Here is a 22963-nt window from a genome sequence, read left to right on the forward strand (position 1 = left end):
CTACTGTAGCTGCTGAGGTCCTCTCACAAATTCCACAAAAACAAATTAGAGTTGAGCTTGCAGTATCTCCAAATCTGGGAGAGTTGTGTACAGCTATTAACCAAATGAAAAACAACGAAGCCAGTGGACCTGGTCATCATGCAATTAATCTCGCAAGTAGTTTGCCACCCACCCCCACTCCAGTCAACCCAGGCATTGTAGGTAAACTCTGTAGCAAAGGCTTAGATAAGTAAAATTTCTACAGTTGATGCAAGCAGTTATGCAGACCTATGAACGAAAAAAGCATTGCATGTTCTTGAACATGTAACGCTACTTTGACTTGGCCAAACAACAATAGAAGAAGCTTTCCATTCCTTTCTGAACTGAAGGCTTAGGAAGATATAATTGAAACGTTGAGAGCATGAGTCAGTTTCCCTTGAATGGCAACGCACCAACTGGCTCCACTGGGAGCAGAATTAGAAGCTCAATATTTTTAAATTAATTATGCATGAGATAAAGATACAATTAGTCCCATTTCATTGCTATTGGCAGCTGGCCCCAGAATGTTTTTTAATAGCATCAGGGCAAAGTAGAAAGTTTGAAACAGCCAGGCAGCTATTGTTGGAAATGAATCCCAGGTAGTCAGGTTATGGTTTAACAGTAGCTGTGCATTGTAATCAAAGATGCCTCTCTTTCTTTTTCCATGCTCATTGCCTATAGCGTACATCATGGGAAGGAAACCTGCACTTCATTATCTGTATCCGACAATCGTATAATTTAAGCTGACTGGGCTCTCTAAGTATGCCTTTCAGTTTAATTTGTATCAGATGAAGTCATTTACCAGTTGTGAGAACATCATGTTAGAATGTCCTGCAATTCTGAGAAATGCTTGCTTAAGTTAATCATACTGGCAATCGGCCAGCCACTGTCCCCCACCCAGTAGCTTTTGTGCTATTCCCCCCACTCAACTCATGCAGAATTCTTCATGTGGCAAAATTAACAGAGATATGTTTATCAGTAGCTATTAGGCATGACAGTTGGTTTAGAGACAACCTCATAGGCATCTGTTTAGGATGCCTATGCCTACCAAAACATTTTGTTTCCTGGGCTGAAGGACAAGAATGTCCCTCAATTCCACATTGAACTGGCTATTGAATTACCCTTCAGCACTGGCCATGGAACACTGTATTCCACTGCAGCTGGGTTCAGCAGACTAGGTTAGCGGGCACCAGCCAGGCCAACTAGGACTCACTCTGTGTGAGTGTCTGGAGGCAGTTGAAGGATGGATGGTGGCTAACAGATTGCGGTTGAATCCTGACAAGACAGAAGTACAGTGGTACCTCTAGTTATGAACTTAATTTGTTCCGGAGGTCCGTTCTTAACCTGGAACTGTTCTTAATGAGAGGCGTGCTTTCACTAATGGGGCCTCTTACTGCTGCTGCACTGCTGGCACACAATTTCCATTCTCATCCTCAACTTGAGTTAACTCTTCCAGGATAACAGAGTTTGCAACCTGAAGTGTTTGTAACCTGAGGCGTTTGTAGCTTCAGGTACCACTGTACTGTTTTGGGTGGACCAGGGGCAGGAGGACTCCCTGGTCCTGAATGGGGTAACTGTACCCCTGAAGGACCAGGTGTGTAGCCTGGGAGTCATTTTGGAGGCGCATGGTCAATTCTGTGTTCAGGGCAGCTGTCTACCAGCTCCATCTGGTATGCAGGCTGAGACCCTACCTGCCCACCGACTGTCTCACCAGAGTGGTGCATGCTTTATCTCCCGCTGGGACTACTGCAATATGCCCTATGTGGGGCTACCTTTGAAGGTGACCTGGAAACTACAACTAATCCAGAATGTGGCAGCTAGACTGGTGACTGGGAGTTGCCGCCGAGGCCACATAACACCCCTCCTGAAAGACCTACATTGGCTCCCAGCATGTTTCCGAGCACAATTCAAAGTGTTGGTGTTGACCTTTAAAGCCCTAAATGGCCTCAGCCCAGAATACCTGAAGGAGCATCTTCACCCCCCCATCATTCAGCCTGGACACTGAGGTGCAGCTCTGGGACCTTCTGACAGTTCCCTCATGGTGAAAAGTGAGGTTACAGGGAACTAGGCAGAGGACCTGCTCAGTAGTGGTGCCTGCTCTGTGGAATGCCCTTCCATCAGATGTCAAGGAAATAAACAACTATCTGACTTTTAGAAGACATCTGAAGGCAACCGTGTATCAGGAAGTTTTTAATGTCTAATGTTTTACAATTTTTTATGAGCTGTAAGCGGGGAAATCCAGCTGGATGGGCAGGGTATAAAAAACAAAAGTATCATCATCATCATCATCATCATCATCATTATTACCACCATCCTCTAACACCTTGCCAGCAGCCCCAACCATCCAGCATCTTTCACCTGAGACAGCTCCCTCATTCTATGTAATGGCCAGGGCTAGTCAGGCTACCACATTCTGGGGACAATGACAAGGGAAGTACATAGCCTTACAGTCTTGTTTGTGTGCTTTAGAGATGCATTTCGTTGGGCACAGTAGGCAATGCTATGCAGGGCTGGATGTTTGGACCTTTGGTCTGCACAATTGAGCTCAAATGGCTTTACAAGCTATTCTCTATGGTTTGCATCCAATGGCTGAGCAAGTAGAAAGCAGTGTGTATAACCAATCTTTCCCTTCCTCTTGGAGCTCCTTGCACCCTTTCCAAACAGAGTAGTCTTGTGTCTGAGGGAGCTGCTGTGCAAAGGGGAAATTGCCCAAAATTGGGTGGAGAAATCTTGTACAGCACAGTTTATTGAGGAACTGATTAATTAAACCTCTCCTCTCACACACAGGAGGGCAGGTCTTTTCTAACATGACCGAGCAAGAGAAAGAGAGACAACCAGAACATAAGTGAGAAAATAAGAAGGCTTCAAACCAGGGATAAAATATGTAAGTAAAAAGAAAGCATTTCTGCACACCATCCAGTTAAACTATAGAATTTATTCCCATATGAAGAAGCAATGATAACCAAATTAGATGGTTTTAAGAGAGAATTAGACAAATTAATGGAAGATAAGGCTATAAATAAGGGATGCGGGTGGCACTGTGGGTTAAACCACAGAGCCCAGGACTTGCCGATCAGAAGGTCGGTGGTTTGAATCCCTGCAATGGGGTGAGCTCCCGTTGCTTGGTCCCTGCTCCTGCCAACCTAGCAGTTCAAAAGCACGTCAAAGTGCAAGTAGATAAATAGGTACCACTCTGGCAGGAAGGTAAATGGTGTTTCTGTGCGCTGCTCTGGTTTGCCAGAAGCAGCTTAGTCATGCTAGCCACGTGACCCGGAAGCTGTATGCCGGCTCCCTCGGCCAATAAAGCGAGATGAGCGCCACAACCCCAGAGTCGGTCATGACTGGACCTAATGGTCAGGGGTCCCTTTATCTTTACCTAAGGCTATAAATAGCTACAAGCCACAATGGTTATGCTCTACATTCACTGCTAGGGTGGTATGCTTCTGAATGCCCATTGCTGGCAATCGCAAGTGGGGAGAATGCTGTGGCACTCTAGACCTGCTTTTGGACTTCCCATAGGCATTTGGTAGGCTACTGTCAGAACAGGATGCTGGGCTACATGGGCTGTTGGCCTGAACTAGCAAGCTTTCCTTACTTCCTTATGTAGAACAGATCAGTGGAAGGGATAAAATGTCGAGTGCTTTCTTTTTTACTTTACAACTTTTAAAGGGCCAAAATAATATGACTTGATGCCCTCTCAAAGTCCTCAGCAAGTATTATTTTCATAGAATCATAGAACAGTAGAGCTGGAAGGAACCCCTAGGGTCATTAATTCAACCCCCTGAAGCAAGTGTAAACCAAAATGTGGTGGCCATTTTATACATTCTTTTAAGATTTCCTGTTGTCTTTGTCCATGGAGTTTTCTTGGCAGGGATACTGGAGTGGCTTGCCGGTTCCTGCTTACTTTCTTGGGCTCCATGATCACTGCAGATGGTGACAGCAGCCACGAAATTAAAAAATGCCTGCTTCTTGGGAGAAAAGCAATGACAAACCTAGACAGCATCTTAAAAAGCAGAGACATCACCTTGCCAACAAAGGTCCGTATAGTTAAAGCCATGGTTTTCCCAGTAGTGATGTATGGAAGTGAGAACTGGACCATAAAGAAGTCTGATCGCCGAAGAATTGATACTTTTGAATTATGGTGCTGGAGGAGACTCTTGAGAGTCCCATGGACTGCAAGAAGATCAAACCTATCCATTCTGAAGGAAATCAGCCATGAGTGCTCACTGGAAGGACAGATCCTGAAGCTGAGGCTCCAATACTTTGGCCATCTCATGAGAAGAGAAGACTCCCTGGAAAAGACCCTGATGTTGGGAAAGATGGAGGGCACAAGGAGAAGGGGACGACAGAGGACGAGATGGTTGGACAGTGTTCTTGAAGCTACCAGCATGAGTTTGACCAAACTGTGGGAGGCAGTGAAAGACAGGAGTGCCTGGTGTGCTCTGGACCATGGGGTCACAAAGAGTTGGACATGACTAAACGACTAAACAACAACAACAACATTAAGATTTCCTAGTTATTTCTGCACTGATTTGAGGTCTTGCCTCCTTTTTTGGCTGCTACAGTAAATATGTTCATTATCTTAAAGCAAAAGATGTATGCATTGTTTGTTGTACTTATGTGCAAGTTTGGAGACCAACTGTAAACATGCCTACCCTGAAGGAGTCCCCTTTGGGCTAAACAGAACTTACACCCTGGTAAGCATGCTTAGGAGTGCAGACTTAATTGATTAATCAACCAAGATGTATTTAACAGGGCAGTAGCCCTAATTACTGAGCATACCTTAGGAAATTTAGGGTAAATAATAAGTTACCGTAGAAATGAGCACCTTAAACTGTATAAACATTTCTCTTGACACATGGAAATAGGTGTAAGTGAGGCTTCCCTTCAAAATTTATTTAATGGGTTGTTGAGAATTACTTGGTTTTATGTTTGGCTATCCAGAATATGATAACAAATTCTCTCTCTCTCTCTCTCTGGGCTCAGTCAAGGAAACCAATGGCAAAGAAGAGACTTCAGTACTGTAGTTTGGGAAAAACTGCAACATACTAGGCTGAACCAGAAGTGGGGAAATGCATTAAATAAATAGTTTTTATAATTATGCTTTGTATTATACCAGCAGTTAGGTTCTATGGAGAGACATGAATTGGGCCTCTGTGTGCTAGATTCTACAGGCAAAATGCAATAGCTTTAGTTAAAGAATCTATTTAAAAGTTACCAAGAGTTCCCCATAGCCAAAGAATGTTTGGCTTCTATAAGATGCAACTAAAATACCCATCAATTGGAATATGTAAGGAGGTAGTCTATTTATATACCAATTCTTTTAGCTGCACTAGATACAGCCAGCCTTATTTGTTATGCTCCTGGACCTCACCTCTGATTCAAGGTGATCCACCCTTCAGGCAGTATACAGAGCTTAGTTTCAGTGGTTCATGGGTAGCATGTTCCCTCAAGCCACTCTTGAAAACAGCCCAGATAAGGGCGACAGAAACTGAGGTGGGTCCATGTAAATTGTTCAAATTCTTATCACTGAAATTTCACATTGACACGGTGGAACTGAATAGAAATATTACAAATGGCTGCTTGGTCTAGTTATGGGCAAACTGACCCTACTATAATTCATAATCTCCTTCCCAAATTACAAATCCAATGCTATAAACTCAGCTGTAGGCTCTCTGTTGTTATGCGATTTCAGAGTATCGTCACATTTTTGTACCAAACATCTTGCAAATGTGACATGCATTCAAGGCAACAATGTTATGTGTCATAACACATCCAAATGACCAAAAGGACTAATGGTGGGTTATGTCTGGGTGGATGAGGAGCTGTGGAGGGACTGCTTAGAGGAGTAATGTTGCTAGAGGTCTTGTTTGCCAGGTGTAAATGATCAATAAACCATTAATAAACACAAGGGACTAAAGAAAGTATTGTTTTCGGATCATGTCCAGAAATTGCTTGCTGATGACAATTTCTGATGTTTTGACAACTGAAGCCAAACCTACTCCTAACACTGTACTGAGGCTCTCAATACTGTGGGTGCAGAGGTTTGTAATGAGAGTGCCGAGAGCACCTGTATTGGGAGCTCTTAATCTTTTGAGAGCTCTTCACGGACAGTTCCGCACTGAAGTTTACATATTATTTATCAGAAGCGTAATCATACTGTCATAATATATTATCAGCACAAATACTTGGGACTAGCAGTATTAAGGCAAACACACACAGGTATGTATTTTTTTCCAAGCAACATTCAGTCCATGCTGCCTTGCTTTGATTACACTGAAAAGTGGCTTAGCAAGAAGGAAGAACTTGAGGATTCTAGTGACACAACAGGTTTTTGCCTTTCCCATCCTCTCATCTTACCCACCTACTGCTCTCCTTTTTGTCACCATTTCTTCACCAATTTTCAGAAGAGTATGGGAGGGAATAGTGGCAGCCCTAATCCTTCTCACGTGACTTTTGTTTCCATTGGCCTTAATTAACCTCTCCCTGGGCTCATAAAATATGTGATTATAATGTTTTAAGAGAAAGTCCCTTATTTACACACCAGGCAGGGGTTGGTTTTCTTCTTCTGTTTTTGTAACTCCTCGAAACCTGTTTCTTACCGCTTTGAATGCAATATTGTATGCACCGGTGGCCAATCCTGGTAATTTATCCCATATCTCTATTTCCCCCTTGGGTGGAATTGAATTATTCTAATACCGTGTAATTGTTTTTCATTTCCTGTGTCTTACTTTGTTGTTGCTGTTCTGGTGGTGGTTGCTCACAGATGTTTCAGCTTGTGAAAAGGAGAGGCCTTCTTCAGATGTGAAAGTCATTGTAGCCGCTCTGCACCGCTCAATACTTCATTAAGAAGTTGCAAAATGTAATTTGTTCCCTGCTTCTTTGGATCAGAAATACATTTCCAGTGCTCCTCTTCGATAATGAAAGTATTCAGAGAACCAAATATTAAATCCTAACCATGATATCCAGTGTGATGAAGTGGTTGTTACCCAGGAGTGGAGAGACCCAGGTTCAAATCCTGACTAAGTCATAAACAGCTCTCACAGGGTAAACTTTGACCAGCCACTGCCTCTCAGCCTAATCTAGAGTTTTTATGACTATGAATTAGGGGTGGTGCATGTATTTTACCTCAAGCTCCTTGGAAAAACAAAGTAAGTATATAATTTGAAAAAATATCACTCAGATGCCATTCAGGAAAGCTACCCACCACCCAGTGTTGGGATACTGCCAGGGAGACAAAGTCCATCTTGACTCCACGTCGTCTCCAGACGTCCATTGATCTCCCGTAGACACGCAGTATCAGCAATTAGTGACACGAGCTCCAGAAATAGCTTCCAACATCCTAGAGCTCTTGCACACTCTATCAGCAGATATGCACAGCAAAAGATGCACCCAGGAGAGCATTATATAGAAGTTTATTCAGTGTTGATCAGAACAGAGAAAAACCATGACTGCCTGCTAGAGAGAGTTCCGGCAGTGAGAGAGAATCGAAAGCAAAAGACACAACAGAAACATCCTGTGAGACAGGAAATACGCAGGCTGTGACACAAACATCCTGCTCCCTTTTAAGGTGGAACGGAAATATCCTAACACCCAGGTGGTACCGATAATTGATATGCCAGAATATTTACCATTTGGTAAATGGTTGGTAGGGATGAGGACAGGATTAGATTTTACTTTAATTTTAATGGGGGAGGGGGACATGCTTTGTATGTATAAAGCCTTGGATTCAATACATTGAGTCCTAGGTTAAATAATTCAAAGTAGTACAACTAGGAAGTCTTTCTGAGTCTTTGGAGAACTGGTCCCAGTTGGAATATACTGCAATGGGCTTGGTGCACATATGGTCTGATTTGATATAAAGCAGCGCTATAAATCCACAGAATGTTGCAGCATTCTGTGCACATCACCTTCAGGATTATGCCTGGACTCACTCCCATGGCCGCCATTTGTGAAGCTCCTAAATGGGCCCTGAGAGAGAAACCAACCCAGCTGTTGCCTTCCTCCAGAGAAGAATCTGATGAGGAACTGCAGCCTGCTATAGCAGCATCAGTGAAAGTCAGTGGCAAGGCTCCTTTCAACAATTCTAATAGCTCTGGATTGCAGAAGAAAATAGCTATTTCAAACCATTGATGGTGGGTGGTCACCCACAGTAGTGCAGCTGCAACCTGTTGTGTGACCCAGCATTGGCGTAACTTGGAAGTCTCGAAGGGAAGCTTAGACACTTGCATTTTGAGATTGGTCTAATCTTCTGGAATGTAATAGAAGAAGTTTGTTTTTGAACCTATGAAAAAAATAGAGGAAAAAATAGGGAGATTTAACTTATTGCATGCTGTGTTCCTACTGTAAAGATAATATGCGGTACTTTTTTGTAACGACATTAACTCACTTCTAACATTTTGTTAAATCCTTTCTCCTAATCTGGTTTTGCAATGATCAATGAATGTCTCTCTACAATCAAGCTATTCATATCCTCAAAGAATTCCAACATGTCAAACATGATCCTTGCCTTCCTGGAAAACTGATGAATGTCATTAATCAAGCTTTCATTTCCCAAATATTCCCACACTTGGCCCTGTGAAAATAGTGCACAGAAATTTCTTTTCAGAGGTTGGCAGCATTTTATTTTATTTTCCTGAATAACAAAAGTTTATTACAGGCATACAGGTTGTGGGATTTTTTTTGGACTTTTTCCAATAACAAAGTTATGTTCCAGTCCTCAAGGATATTTTTTAAATTCAAGAAGCCCCAAAGAACCAACAACCACTTTATAAAACTTCCACTTCAAATTCATTTAGCACAGTGGGATGCCTGTTGTCTTAAGAGGACAATTTAGCAGTTTTTAAAACCCTTTAACAAATAACTGAAGGAGTACACAGGCACATTAAATTGTCCATTAATTAGTTATGAAAAAAGAAAATGGATGAACCCCTTCAAGCTCTATGTAGCATTAAAAACACACAAAAACCCAGCAACTTCACAGGTTACGATATACATCCATATAAGGCCCTTTGCGCCAATATACCTATGCCTAGTCTGCAGCTAAGACTAGCAAGTAAATATAACGCAATGCCAGATTTTTAAGAATGTCAAAGATATGATAGACACTTCTGAGTTTGAGCCAAGGTTTTGGAACACAGTGTTAAGGCCCATGTGTATTAACTTTATAAAAAGATCTTCTGTCAAATTAGATGTGAGGCAATAGAAGCAATATTGGGGTAGGTAGGTGGATATATTTATTCTAGCTTTTAAGACATAGGATGATGTTTAACCTGTGGGCGGAGGGAAACACTTTACGTGTATGGAAAATGTGTAACATATATGGAAGATACTGGGGGTAAAACAATCCAATCCAGAGTCACTCTAGCAGGGAGGAAGGTGAGAGACACATTTTTCCTTCCCCAGAGTGAGATCTTCCCCCTATCCCAATGGTTTTCCTCAATGATCCCAATGGGAAGGAAAATAATTATGGTAGCTCACCCTCCCCTCCCCCCAATTTAGGGGACATGTTGGAGGAACAGGAAATCAACCAGTGGCATGCACTTAAAAGACTTCATTTTCCTCCTCTCCATCAACAGAGCACCAAGGTGGAGAAGGGATCATCATGGTCATTTCTCAGCTGCAAGGAGGATGCCATGGCTGGTAGGGCTCCTGCTCCAGCCCTGGATCTTCATCTCCACTCATGTAAGTGGAGATTCATTCTCTCCTTTAGCCCTTGGGATACTCTTCCAGGGCCCATAGGATTGCAGCCTAAATATTTCACAAATATTGCTACTGCTAAAGAGCAGTTGATAGATAATATATGTAATGAACCAACCCTCATTCTAGGTAAAGGTACCCCTGATTGTTAGGTCCAGTCGTGGACAACTCTGGGGTTGTGCGCTCACCTCGCTCTATAGGCTGAGGGAGCCAGCGTTTGTCCACAGACAGCTTCCGGGTCATGTGGCCAGCATGACTAAGCCGCTTCTGGCAAACCAGAGCAGCGCACAGAAACGCGGTTTACCTTCCCGCCGGAGTGGTACCTATTTATCTGCTTGCACTTTGGTGTGCTTTCGAACTGCTAGGTTGGCAGGAGCAGGGACCGAGCAACAGGAGCTCACCCCATCACTGGGATTCGAACCGCCAACCTTCTGATCAGCAAGCCCTATATCTGTGGTTTAGACCACAGCGCCACCGAGTACTTATATTCTACATAAGTACAATTACAGCAATAGTTATTTTAAGTTGCCTGATAGTTTTAACAGCAGAATCCTAAAATGGTGTGTGCAAGTGAAATCTGAAGGCTGTAATATCATCTCATCTCATGCCCTACTGGCATGAGCTGACAGGCAGGAAGTGATGATGCAGAACTGATCTGCATTCCAACGTCCCTTCTTCAGTTTTAAAATGTTTATGTGTTCCCTTCCAATTGGGAACAAGGAGGGCTCAGACCTGAGTCATCAGTGATTACTGGACAACACCACTGGTACCAAATGGACAGCCAGGTTGTTGAGGCAAGTACCTGTATGCACACGTATTACACCTATGCTGAGGAAACTGCCCTCTCTGTCAATATATAAAGCCGTATAAACAACTTAAGATCAGATCAACCAAAATACCACCTGCCCCAGTACACACCTGTAGGATCGCTTAGCTCGTCTGGGAAAAAGTTACTCAGGACACTGCTCTCGACATGAAACTATATTTATAGTGACTCATCAAAATGTCTTAAGACTTGCTAAAATATGGTGGCCTCCACTGCTACACCATCACAAAATGTGGTCTTATTTTGACAGTATGAAATCTTATTGCTAAAGTTTTGTATCAGGGTATTCTTTTAAAAGGTTTTGCTGTGCTACGTGCAGAGAATGGAATGCAGAACTGATGATTGGATAGTTATCAGGAGGTAAGTTGTCTTCAGTTGTCTTCCAGTAACAAAGTAGTGCTTCTGAGGTTAAAAAAAAAAAGACTTTAAAATTGTTTGAAAGATATCCTAAGCAATGCTGAAATCATCACCTAATCCAATGCATTCATATGGAAACAGACAGCTTCATGGTAGATTGAAGAGAATGACCTCAGCGGCTATAAATCAAAACTCAAGGCTGAGTTATGGCAACAAGGAAGCTGCAAAAACATCACTGTTCACCTGCTATACCTCGGCAAATATCTGGCAAAGATCGGGGGATATTAGCCTTGTTAAGCTTGTAGAGGATCATTTGTTTTCCTGATGCCTGGGTTGAAAGGAGAGTTGCTCAAGCAAGACAAATACATTTGATAGCCACCTGTTGTGAGAGAAGCCAAACACATCTTTAAAACATTTGAGGCAAGGGCCCTATTATTTTGCTGTTACCTCTCATGGCATGTGATGATTTAGGGTGCTTCTGCACAGTAACCTCTCAGTGCCTTGGCATGCAACCTGGTAAAATGAGAAGGCTTCATAGTGTCAACCATTTTCCGGGTACTGCGCATGGAATCCCAAGCCAGTGAACCCATCCCTAGTGCAGAAGTACAAAAAAAGAAATGGGTTCTCGCCTTCTTTAATGAGCAATGGACCTGTAGGAGTTGCATGTTATCTTCCTCCAGGCATGTACTGTCCCATTCAAAGGGCAGGTGTTGACAAAAGCAGGTCTCATGGTGTCCTTCAGCATTTTTGACAAATTAACATTGCCCATTGCTGCTTTGTAGCAATGCTGGCACAGCTTAGATCCACAAGCAGCAGTTCTTCTCCAACCTGGTGCCCTCCATATATTTTTGACTACAGCTCTCCACATTCTTAACTATTGGCCATCCTGATAGGAACTTGGAGCCCTACAAATTAGTCTCACTAATATTGAATTGTGGTTTATTTATATAGTATCCCATGGGTTATAACATCATCAGCAACATCTGATGTGGTGTGGCAGCACCCTCCTGACACTGGTGTTGCTGCAGTTTACCTGGACAGATCTGGGTCAGGTCGGAGGTGCGTGTGCCGAAGTACTGGCACTCCCATGTGTCTGCACACATTTTACCTCCCTGCCACCTGGCCCCAGCCCTGCTTAAGTAAGCTGTGGTGTTGGTACCAGTGTACACATAATTTCAGGCACATGCCAATACAGCAAGTATATAGAACTTACTTTCAAGTAAGTTCCTAGCCTCCTTAATCTCTCATAAACCTGCCTCCTATTCCAAACCCCAGTCAGTTTCCAAGCTTCTGAAGACAGTTGAGTAGATTGCATTTAGTTTAGACTTAAATATGTATAATATTAAGTGTTGATTAAGTGCTTTCTTGGGTAAGTACCACAAACACAATGACACTTACCACTGGTACTACTGTCATTATTGCTGTTGATGTTAATTACTCAAAGGTCTCCAAGTAACTTATAGCACTGTTTCAAACACAAATTCTATAATATTACAGAACAACTACTCTGCTATAACATAAAACAGAACAACAAAAGTAGTTGTGCATAGGACTGGTCTTTAATGCTGAAGGAAAGTCCTAATAAACATAAAGGGACTTAGTTCCAAATAAATTGCACAGTAAATCTTAGTAATTTTTATCTGCCTACATTTTTTTGTCCTAGTTTAAGGTCTATTTGGAGCTGAATATATCTTAACAAATATGCATAGTTTTTGAAACTTATCAGAATATTTGTGAATTACTTAGGTATAATCAATTATATATTTTCACACAGGGAATTGTTAAAAATAGTAAGACTATAAGCCCATAGGTATTAAGTAAGTGCTTCTGTCATGTTAGAACAGTTGTAGTTAATATAGCCATAATCCCAACCACAGAAGCCTCTTAGGACATTTCTCACTTGGATTGCTTTGCTTTGTGGGTTTTAAAGATTCAAGCATTGGTTTGAAGCATTCAGAACTAATGTTAAAACAATGCTGTGAAATACTGCATCAAATATTTAGGTCTGAATGACTAATGTTACATGGTGTTATGTGTACTTTTATTTTTAGATGAAAATGAACACGACAGTTATGTCCATGTAGATCAAACAGATGTGCTGCCAAATAACTACAGATTGTTATTTTTTAAACATTTTTTTAAATTTAAAAAACCATTTATATCCCACCATTCCCAATTAAATATCCAAGGCTCCTCACATGTAGGGATAGAGGAAGGATATTCAGTTGAGTTCACATTTTAAGATGAACCTATTTAATTTGCACTTTCTGAAACAATACATGAACCAAAACACAACTCAAATTTGCCATGCATTTCTCCAGCCATGTAATATATACATAGTGGTATAATGTGCTCAGGGATACAAATATGAAAATAGCATACAAAAGGTGCATTATATTGGAACAGGGCAAAATGTGAATATTAGGCAAAATTGCACATACACATGCATATATTCAGAGAAATCTGCACTGGAAATTGGTATGGCACTATGGAGAACTGAATATAAGATTGGAAAATGGGAAAGAGAGAGAAACTGGAATTGTCAGATTTTCCCATCCCTACTCAGAACAGAGTGTCAAAAAATTACAGTAAATGGCAATTCAGTAATCATATTTACTAATAGTGAACTTAGTTGTCCAAGTGCCCATCCTTAAGTGGGAACTTATGAGGTTCCTTATGGAGGAGCCTCAAGGACTGCTGAAGTACAAAAGCACTTGAGGGAGGGTGCTTGTGGTGCACCCAAAACAACCCAATGAGGACCAGGCATGCTTAGTGGATGTGGAATGCTGACTGGCTGGCTGTTGTAGGGGAAGGGAAAACCAGGGATGAGGGGAAATTGAATGAAGTATCCAGGCTGGAAGCCTGAACATGAGCATTCCACATGGCAACATTTTGTTGCATGTACTACTTATGGGCAATAATAACTTTAAAAAGTAAGAAAACAACAGCAGGGAAATTAGCACCAAACTAAGGATTCACATGCCAGGAGGTAGGCCAAATGTTTGCCTAAAAAGAAAGGTCCAGTATTCACATATGAGCAGAAGGCTATCCGAGAGGGAGCAAGGTGGACCTCCGTAGGTCGGGAGTTCCAGAACCTAGATACAGCCACAGATAAGATCTTCTCCCACAGCTTAATGAAACATATATCAAGTGTGGGCGGACTGCTCAAGATGGCAAGTGTAGAAGTTTTTAATACACCATCAGTTTCATATGGAGGAAGCTTCCTTGGTCCCAAGCAGTGCTGGATTTATGTATAAGCTAAACAAGCTATACCTTAGGAGCTCACTCTCTTGGCCCCCTCCCAAAATATACTTCTTCTTCTTAATTATATTTCACAATTAATATACTTATTCTTAATTGTATTTCAGTTCCACAATTACTTTGATAAAATACATATTTTGTTATGTGCAAATGGCTTTAGATACCTATTAGGTCCATAAATTACTACATAGCATATATCCAACACAAAAAACAGCGGCAATTTGTTGTTGTCAAAGGACAGCTGGACATATAAAGGGCCCCATTACCTTCAGTAGCTTAGGGCATCATTAAACCTAAACCTGACCCTAGTCCCAAGTTACCTAGGGCTTGGAAACACACTTTGGGCCTGGAAACCAATCAGAAGTCAAGGTACCTAGTGTAGCAGGGGAACCACATGTTATCAACTCTCCTGACTCTGGGGTCCCACAGTGCTATGAAGAGAACTTGGGTGAGCACAAGCTTCAGGGCACTGTTACCAGGGGATAAACTTTAGTAGCATCTTCTGTCACCTTGCCAACAAAGGCCCATATAGTTAAAACTATGATTTTCCCAGTAGTGATGTATGGAAGTGAGAGCTGGACCATAAAGAAGGCTGATCGCCGTAGAGTTGATGCTTTTGAATTATGGTGCTGGAGGAGACTCTTGAGAGTCCCATGGACTGCAAGAAGATCAAACCTATGCATTCTGATGGAAATCAGCCCTGAGTGCTCACTGGAAGGACAGATGCTGAGGCTCCAATACTTTGGCCACCTCATGAGAAGAGAAGACTCCCTCGAAAACACCCTGATGTTGGGAAAGATTGAGGGCACAAGGAGAAGGGGGTGACAGAAGACGAGATAGTTGGACAGTGTTCTCAGAGCTGCTAACATGAGTTTGACCAAACTGTGGGAGGCAGTGGAAGACAGGAGTGCCTGGTGTGCTCTGGTCCATGGGGTCACGAAGAGTCGGACACGACTAAACGACTAAACAATAACAACAAGCATCTCTGTGCCCTTCTGGCTGGATGATATGACCCCAGATAACCTGATATGATTCTTGGACTTGTAGTTCCCCTCTCTCCAATAAACATCATGGGAACTTGATTAGGGCAGACATTTAGAGTGGAATTTAATGTCACCCTATGACAAATCTTCCACATGCACAAGCATTTCAGCTTGGCAGATTGAACAATCCCCCCCGTTCTACAACATGTTGTTCTGGGGGTTCTCCTGACATAAACACCCAGCCAGCTTCAGGGTATGTGGAGGCCACAGTGGGAAGGAGAGAGAAGGAAAGCCCCTTTGTGCAAGTGGAAGCCCTTATGAAATATTCATCCGTGCAAGGAATATTCTTCATAGCCACAGTATGTCCTTCATAGAAACACTGTGAAAATCACAAACAAAATACGTAGCCATGACCACCAGCCCAGGCAACTTTAAAAGGGGATTGGACCAATTTATTCAGAGTAAGGCTATCAGTGACTACCAGTCATAATTGCTAGAATCCGTCCGGTATTAGAACCAGCTATAACCAGCTGGGTTTGCCCCCAATTTTAACTAATAAAAAACTGTGTCTTCTCTATATCTGAAGCTTGGAAATTTGATTGGGCCAGGTACTCAGTGTTCCAGGTTGGGAGATTCAGGACCAAAGGAGTCAACTCCTTCAGCCCCCACAATGAAATATTTGAGGGGGCCGGGCCCCCACAAAGTTGATAGGCATTCCCATTCAGATGGTGTGTGTGCACTGCATCATATGATTGATTCTGCAGGGCTGGGCTTACCTGGGCCCCCACAATATTTTGTTCAAGTTGGCACCCCTCTTCAGGACAGTTAAAAGGAAGTATTCCCTAACCCTTCACATGCCTCAGAACAGCAGTTGCTGGGAATCATGAGCAGGAGAGTGTAGCCATCTGGTTGACCACAGTGAGAATTAAATGTTGCACAAAGTAAGCCTTTGCAGTCCTCTTCTTATGTTCAATACCATCAACACCCAAGGTCCAATTCAACCCTATTTAAGGTGAAGGGAAGTTTTGGCTCAAAATGTCATTGCAACAAAAAATAATGTGTGTTTTTTGACGAGCGTTAGACTCTATCCACCCCCCCCCCCTCGGAACACTAGACATCAATTAGGTGTGAGGGAGATTTCAGCAGCATCTGGAAGCTACTGCTTGTATTAAAGAATAAACCTTTCAGAGATATTATTCTCTTTGATGCTTCATAGTACAGGGATAAAATTATTATTTATAAAAAGAGGAAATGTAGATACCTTTGAATTGACAAGATGCCTGGCAGTAGTATAGAAAAGCACATGACATAAAAAAGGTTTTCTTTTAATGTTTCATACTTTGAACCTCATGAAGAAGGTCATAGAGATTTAATGGTGGTAAATTTGACTAGGTCTTTAATTTGAGCAAATTATTGTACAATATATATAAAAAGCAATGTCTGTACAATTAAAAAAAAATTCCCAGGACCATGCAGGCAATCATCTTCTGAAGATCCAAGCAGGTCATTAAGGGCTTCTAGCAAATATCCCCCAAATGTAATTTTCAGAAAAATAAATCTAGTCCAAAAAAGTTACCTCCCTAGATAAAGTCCTGACATCCTATCAACAATGTTGCTATGACTCTCTGGGAAGTACTGTGGGATGGGTGAGGTAGCAGCAAGATCAGTATGGTGTAAACATACCAGCTGGAGCCCTGTATTTTGCTTTTCAGCCCCATCATGCCCAGCTTTGTCCTCTAACAAGCCTCCAAATATTCTGAACAGCCTCATGACTCCGATATCTGATTCACATATGCCATCCTTGGATTCGGAGTAGAAATTGCCTTCAGAGACAGCCCTGGATTTCTGTACAATCCCAGAAGTACTGGAGAGGAGCCTGTTATGTTAGCATCTCTCCAAACTGAGAAGGTCATGTTGTCCTCTTCTGACTCTGAGGATTCCAGCCCAGTAGTCCTAGAGGAACAACAGTCTTCCCTATCCTGTTATAGCAAGCTATGCTGCTCTCATCACCCAGATGAAGCTACAGCCTTCTTTAAGGTTCAGAAAGGGATCGTCTGGTGCTGAAGCAATATTTGAGCTCTGCTCTTGTGAAGTCTTTAACCTGAGCTCCACACCTTGCTGTTCAGGGTGGTTTCTGAATCTTTACCTTTTGCCTTGAACCAAGAGTCTGCTCTAAATTGTCTCACCTTGCTCTGGTTTGCCAGAACCATCACAATTACTTCAAAATCTTGCTTGAGCTGGAACTCCCATCCTGCTGAGGCCAGAACCAAACAAGCACATATAACTTGGGAGCACACAAATGAAATACTTCAGTGGATGGGATACAGCTTTTTTCAATTAACTGGGCTTCTGTTTGTAACCAAGTCCTCTATCGCTCCTCCACCTAAAATAAATATGTACTCCACCTAAAATAAATATGCCATAGACATAAACACCTTCTGAACGAGGATGCTCTGCTCCAACAGTTATCGTGCTATGATCACAAAAATGAGACAGAATATATTTATGTGCTATGTATTTGTGTGCTGTGTCTCTCTTTTCAAGTGAATTCCCACCCCCAATATATAAAAGCTTCATGTGTTGTACCTTTTTATAAGAGGCTGATCAAAGCAGTGAGCGTAATTTGCTTTACAAAGAGTTTGCATTAGCTGTACATGGACCTGTTTCTGCATTATGGTTTGTTTGTAGATATATTTTTGCATTGTTGTTAATTATTAAAGATAAAGTAACTGAATGTTTATAGCTAATATCAAAGGCACTATGTGGAAAAATGTGTTGAATGTTCTAATATTTTAGGCAGAGAACAAAAAGAAAGTTTGTACTGCTATGTGGAGAGAAAAGGTATATAATGTTTAATATATACACTTTAAAATGTTTGTTTAGCAGAGGACAAACAAACATAATTCATTTAAATTACTTTGACCTACTTAGCCACAAAATATAATTTCTAGCTGTAGTTAATAAAGGTTAGACCTACTGAGGGATTTTATTTCTACACCAACGTATAACGCTTGTGGATTCCATGATAGACAATAGAAACACAATTTACAGGTACATTCTACCAGTTCAGCATATAGAGAACAACTTGAGCAATATTTATCCTACTAGTTCCTCACCTCAGTGTCCCAGATGACCTTGACATTGTTGCACACAACATTTACAATGCCGACATACGATTTAATCAGTCACTGCATGACAAACACTTAAAAAAAATACCAGTCTGATCTCATTATGCTTCAGAAATGTTAAATTTAAAGCACCATCTATGGATTCCTTATAAAGTAACAAAACTTTTATTTGAGAGCTTAGTATGTAATTTTGTTTGTGTGGCAACTTCAAAGGAAGCCTGGATTATATGCATTAAAAACTAACCTCTCTCTATTGAGGCCGAAATGCTTTCACTTGAAAAATCAGTTATATATTTGTTACTTTAGATTTTATTTGAGAACTTTTCTAAAATTCCAGAACAAATTGAAACATATTATAATTTGCTTTCAAGTACTTGTAAAATGCTGGCTTTGGCCAGGTCCTTTCTAGACAATTGTTTTATAGCTCAATGGAAAAAAAAAATTACATTATATTTTTACTTCACCAAATGAGCTCAAGGTTGCATACATGCTTCCCTTCATAGGTGCCAACTCCCTAGGGCCCTGGGTGCCCGAGCACCCACAAAATTCCCCATGAAGGGCCAGGCACTCACAGAGCAATGCACTTCATGGCACCCATTGGCCCCAGGCACTCGCAGTCATGGGGCCAAGCACATCTTCCCTCAAGACAGGACTTGCTGGGGTTTAACAGTTTCCACTGCTTCTAAAATCCAACCTGGTGAAAGGGTCAAGTAAGAAGAGCAGCGATCAAAATACTGTGTTCATGTTAAAGCCAAACTAGACCATACATGAAATGTATGACTGCAAGTCATGTATCTCTGCTTCCATTTTTAAAAACAAAAATAGGGGGTTGTGAGGATAATCAGGATTGGGGCTGCAACTTTTTCAACTCTGATGCTATTTGTAACCATACATTGTTGCCAGGTGAAGATCTGGCTTTTAAAACCATTGCAACTATTTTATATTGACTGGCTGTTTTAATATTTGATGCATCCATTAATGATGGCTTTATTGAGTTTCACTTTGCGTCTTTGTTTTAATGCTATTTTGTGAAATGTTCTGAGCAGCAATCAGCAAATCGAAGGTTGGTGCATACACCTTACAAAGAAGTATGTAAATTAAAAGCAAAGCAGGCACACAGATAACCGTGACTAACAGTGGAAGCCAAATCATGTCTATGCAGTAATAAGCCCCACTGAGTCTGGTGGGGTGAACTTCTAGGTAAGGGAGTGTAAGATTGCGCCCTTAAGCTTTCTTCTGCTGAACTACCTTCCTGCCAGGCCTGAGTGGCAGGGACCACCTGTAAGTGTGAGAGTGCAGTACAGTCTCCTAATCTGAGCAGTGTTTGACCTTTCTGCAAAGTCTGCCAACAAGCATGTTAAACGTTATGATCCCCCCTGCTCCTAGTGATTTGGACATCTGCCTCTTAGGAGCAAGTCTAAAACCACCAACTCATTTTACACAGACCTCCACACACCTGTTAAACAGTAATAACTTAAATTTACCATCAACCTAAAGAGCTAAGCCGGATGCCAAGCAATGACCTAAAGGAGCAAGGCTTCAGATCTTGTTACCAATCCCTTGAGCCATCAGTTCCTCCTCGGTGGTTTCTTTGCTTCCCTGGAGAAACGCACATGTGCTAAATAAAGAAGTGTGAATGTGTTTAAATGCTTACATTTTGGAAAATATGTGCCGTTGTTAAGATTCTTTTTTAAAATAAATAAATAAATCTACATATTTAATTACAGACGCATTTCCCACTATTAAAAATCAGATTGAGGTATTTATCAGAATTTAGAATTTCAAATCTATAATATTGTATCCACGGTACTATTGACATGACAGTAATTTGCGCAAGGTGATATTTTATTTGGCCAAGCAGGGAGTATTTCAGTCAGAAATAGGCAGGGAGGGAAAATACACACTTACACAAAGGAGTAAAATGTGCACCCATTTCCATTTTTGAAAGTTCTAACCACTGAAAGGATGGGAGAATAGGTCTCTTTTCCCTTCTCTCCTTCAAACAGGTCATCATCACTCCCAACAGAAAACAGAGGAGCCTTTACTCCATGAATAGGCAATGTGGTATCGGCCATAAATTGTTGGATTCCAGCTTCCAGCCATCACGGCCAGTGGTCAGGGTGATGGGTGCTGTAAGAAAACCAGAGGGGTGCTATTTTGACTTCTAGCGACATACAGCAACATGTGTGCAATACCTGGCAAAAGCAAGCTCACACTTCTCATTGAGTTTGCGTACATTCTTAAGGTACATATGTAAGAGGCTTGTTTAGAATCATATTTTAGGAATGATTCATGTTCTTATGTAGCTGCGTTGTTTTGTGCTTTCTGCATGTTCCACGATCATATTATAAAGCAGTTGTGCCCTATGTTATAAATCAAGCACTGTTATTTTTGTTTTCAATGTGTTTCCTATCAATAAAGAAATCGGTGTGATGTGAACAAATATTTATTCTGAAATTGTGGCCCAGAGAAAAAAGATGGAGAATCACAGGTCTAAGGGATGAAAGGGAGGAGGTAACTGGGGAGAAAACACAGTTATTTCACAGTACCTGAATGCAACACAATACTGATAAATGTTTGGTGGTTTAAAAGTCTTTGGTGTACATTCCTTTCTTTCCAAATTGAAAATGCAGAATGCTAGATTATTGTTTTTATAAGATATGATAAAAGGAGAGGTGAAACGAGTTTATCATTTTTAAAAGAGATGATAAAAGGCAAGGTAAAACTGGGAAGCCCCCAACAGCCAGTCCCCAGGCTTCCATGCGTGCACATTCTAATGAAAATACAACAAAAGAGAAAACAGAAATGTGAGCAGGGCAGAGTTGTTTGTCAACATGTTTTAGTGACAGATTTTCTTGCTGTTCAGCAATGGTTTTAATTCAGTGGCTAGCTGCTGTGAAAGAGATGAGATGCCAGAAGCAGGAACTCTATAAACCAGATTGAAAAAATTAATTATGACTAGAAATATGTGGCAAACAATTGTCTGGAAAATAAGCTGATTAGGTGCTGGAGCTCAGCAGTAGAGCACATGTTTGTGCATGGAAAGGGTCCCACGTTCAATACCTGGCATCTCCATGTAGGGCTGCGAAAGGTTCCTGTTGCCAGGTAACACTGGGCTAGATGGATCAATGGTCTGAACAGGTTTCTGTGTATTTCCATCTGTCTAGAACTGACAAACATATTGTGCACTTGGGTAGACATTCCTGAGTCCAGGATGTCTTCAGAGTTGTACTGTACAGTGGTACCTCGGGTTACGGACTTAACTCATTCCGGAGGTCCGTTCTTAACCCGAAACTGTTCTTAACCTGAGGCATGCTTTCGCTAATAGGGCCTCCCACTGCCGCCACACCGCTGGTGCGCGATTTCTGTTCTCATCCTGAGGTAAAGTTCTCAACCCGGAAGATACTACTTCCGGGTTAGCGGAGTTTGTAACCTGAAGTGTTTGTAACCCAAAACATTTGTAACCACTGTACTTGATTATGCCTGATTACAGTATATACATGTCATTGTCCAAGTTCAGAAGAAAAATAACAGTGTTAAGAAAGGTTATATGTGATAAAATGCTGGTACAAAAACATTTTCTACATGTATTGTTTTGGGTTCTGTTCTGGAGAAGTCAGTTAAAAAAGGGAGGCTGCAATCCCACATCTCCTGCAATGCAACCCCAAGGAGCACTGTGGGACTTCTGTCATGGCCTAAGGATAAATAGGACTTGGGTGCATATCAACACTGTTGTGCAACAAAATTCAACATCCTGTTTATTTCTTATCTCCCTGCTTCTTGGTTATACCTAGTTAGGAGGCAGCCTTGCAGGTAATACAGTGGTACCTCGGGTTAAGAACTTAATTCATTCTGGAGGTTTGTTCTTAACCTGAAACTGTTCTTAACCTGAGGTACCACTTTAGCTACTTGGGCCTTCCGCTGCTGCCACGCCGCTGCTGCGCGGTTTCTGTTCTCATCCTGAAGCAAAGTTCTTAAGCCAAGGTACTATTTCTGGGTTAGCAGAGTCTGTAACCTGAAACGTCTGTAACATGAAGCGTCTGTAACTCGAGGTACCACTGTACTTGTTTCTCTTAAAGAGACCACACATCAGATATCTGCAAAAACATGACTTCATTACAGTATGCATGTTGCACACGTTTAGCCATTTTTTCCTTCAAATTAAGCATTCATATCTTTTTCCAGAACATATACAACATACATCTGGACAGCAAAGATTGATTTTTAAAGGAGGAACAATTTAAAATATCCAAAATAATCGACTGGGTGAGATCCAACTTAGTGCAAGAGGGAGTCTTTCCATTCAACAGAGCTTCTCCTTCTCCTCCTCTCCCATGTTGCCTGTATATGCACGTTTAAAATCTAATCCAAAGGGCTGGTGGAGTCTCCAGAGCATTTTTGAGGTGTTCAGGAATGTGGAGGGAAGAGAGGAGAAACCGGAGCTTTCGTTGTGCAAGTAACTTTCTGATGCACAAGCACACAGACATCACTGAATGTTGCTGATGAAAACTGCAGTTCCCAGTATCAAGTATCAAGCAATCCATTGTTGTATGCATAGGTATGAACCAGCCACTGCCAACTCTCAGAAATGGGACAAAAATTTCAAAGGCAGTTTTGCAGTAATTAAATGGTCCACGATATCTGTGCAAATGAGACATTCTTCTAAATAGTACTATAATGATGCACTTTCA

At 41.5% G+C, this 22963-nt stretch overlaps 1 protein-coding gene across 2 annotated transcripts in view; it reads left to right on the forward strand.

Moving 5' to 3' along the window:
- The window catches only part of LOC310678700 (uncharacterized protein), a 238110-nt gene extending 217459 nt beyond the window's left edge, over window positions 1–20651 (forward strand). The window contains exons 6-7 of one of the 2 annotated variants that reach the window (XR_014511880.1): window positions 2806–2902; window positions 20279–20651. The gene's annotated coding sequence lies outside the window, so the exon portion shown is untranslated. Of the gene's footprint in view, window positions 1–2805; window positions 2903–3877; window positions 4991–20278 lie in introns of those variants that run through there. The other variant, XR_014511881.1, reaches the window with a different exon arrangement.
- The last annotated feature ends 2312 nt before the right edge of the window (window positions 20652–22963 follow it).

This window comes from Podarcis tiliguerta (genome assembly GCF_965153285.1).
Source record: "Podarcis tiliguerta genome assembly, chromosome: 5".
Lineage (NCBI taxonomy): Eukaryota > Metazoa > Chordata > Lepidosauria > Squamata > Lacertidae > Podarcis > Podarcis tiliguerta.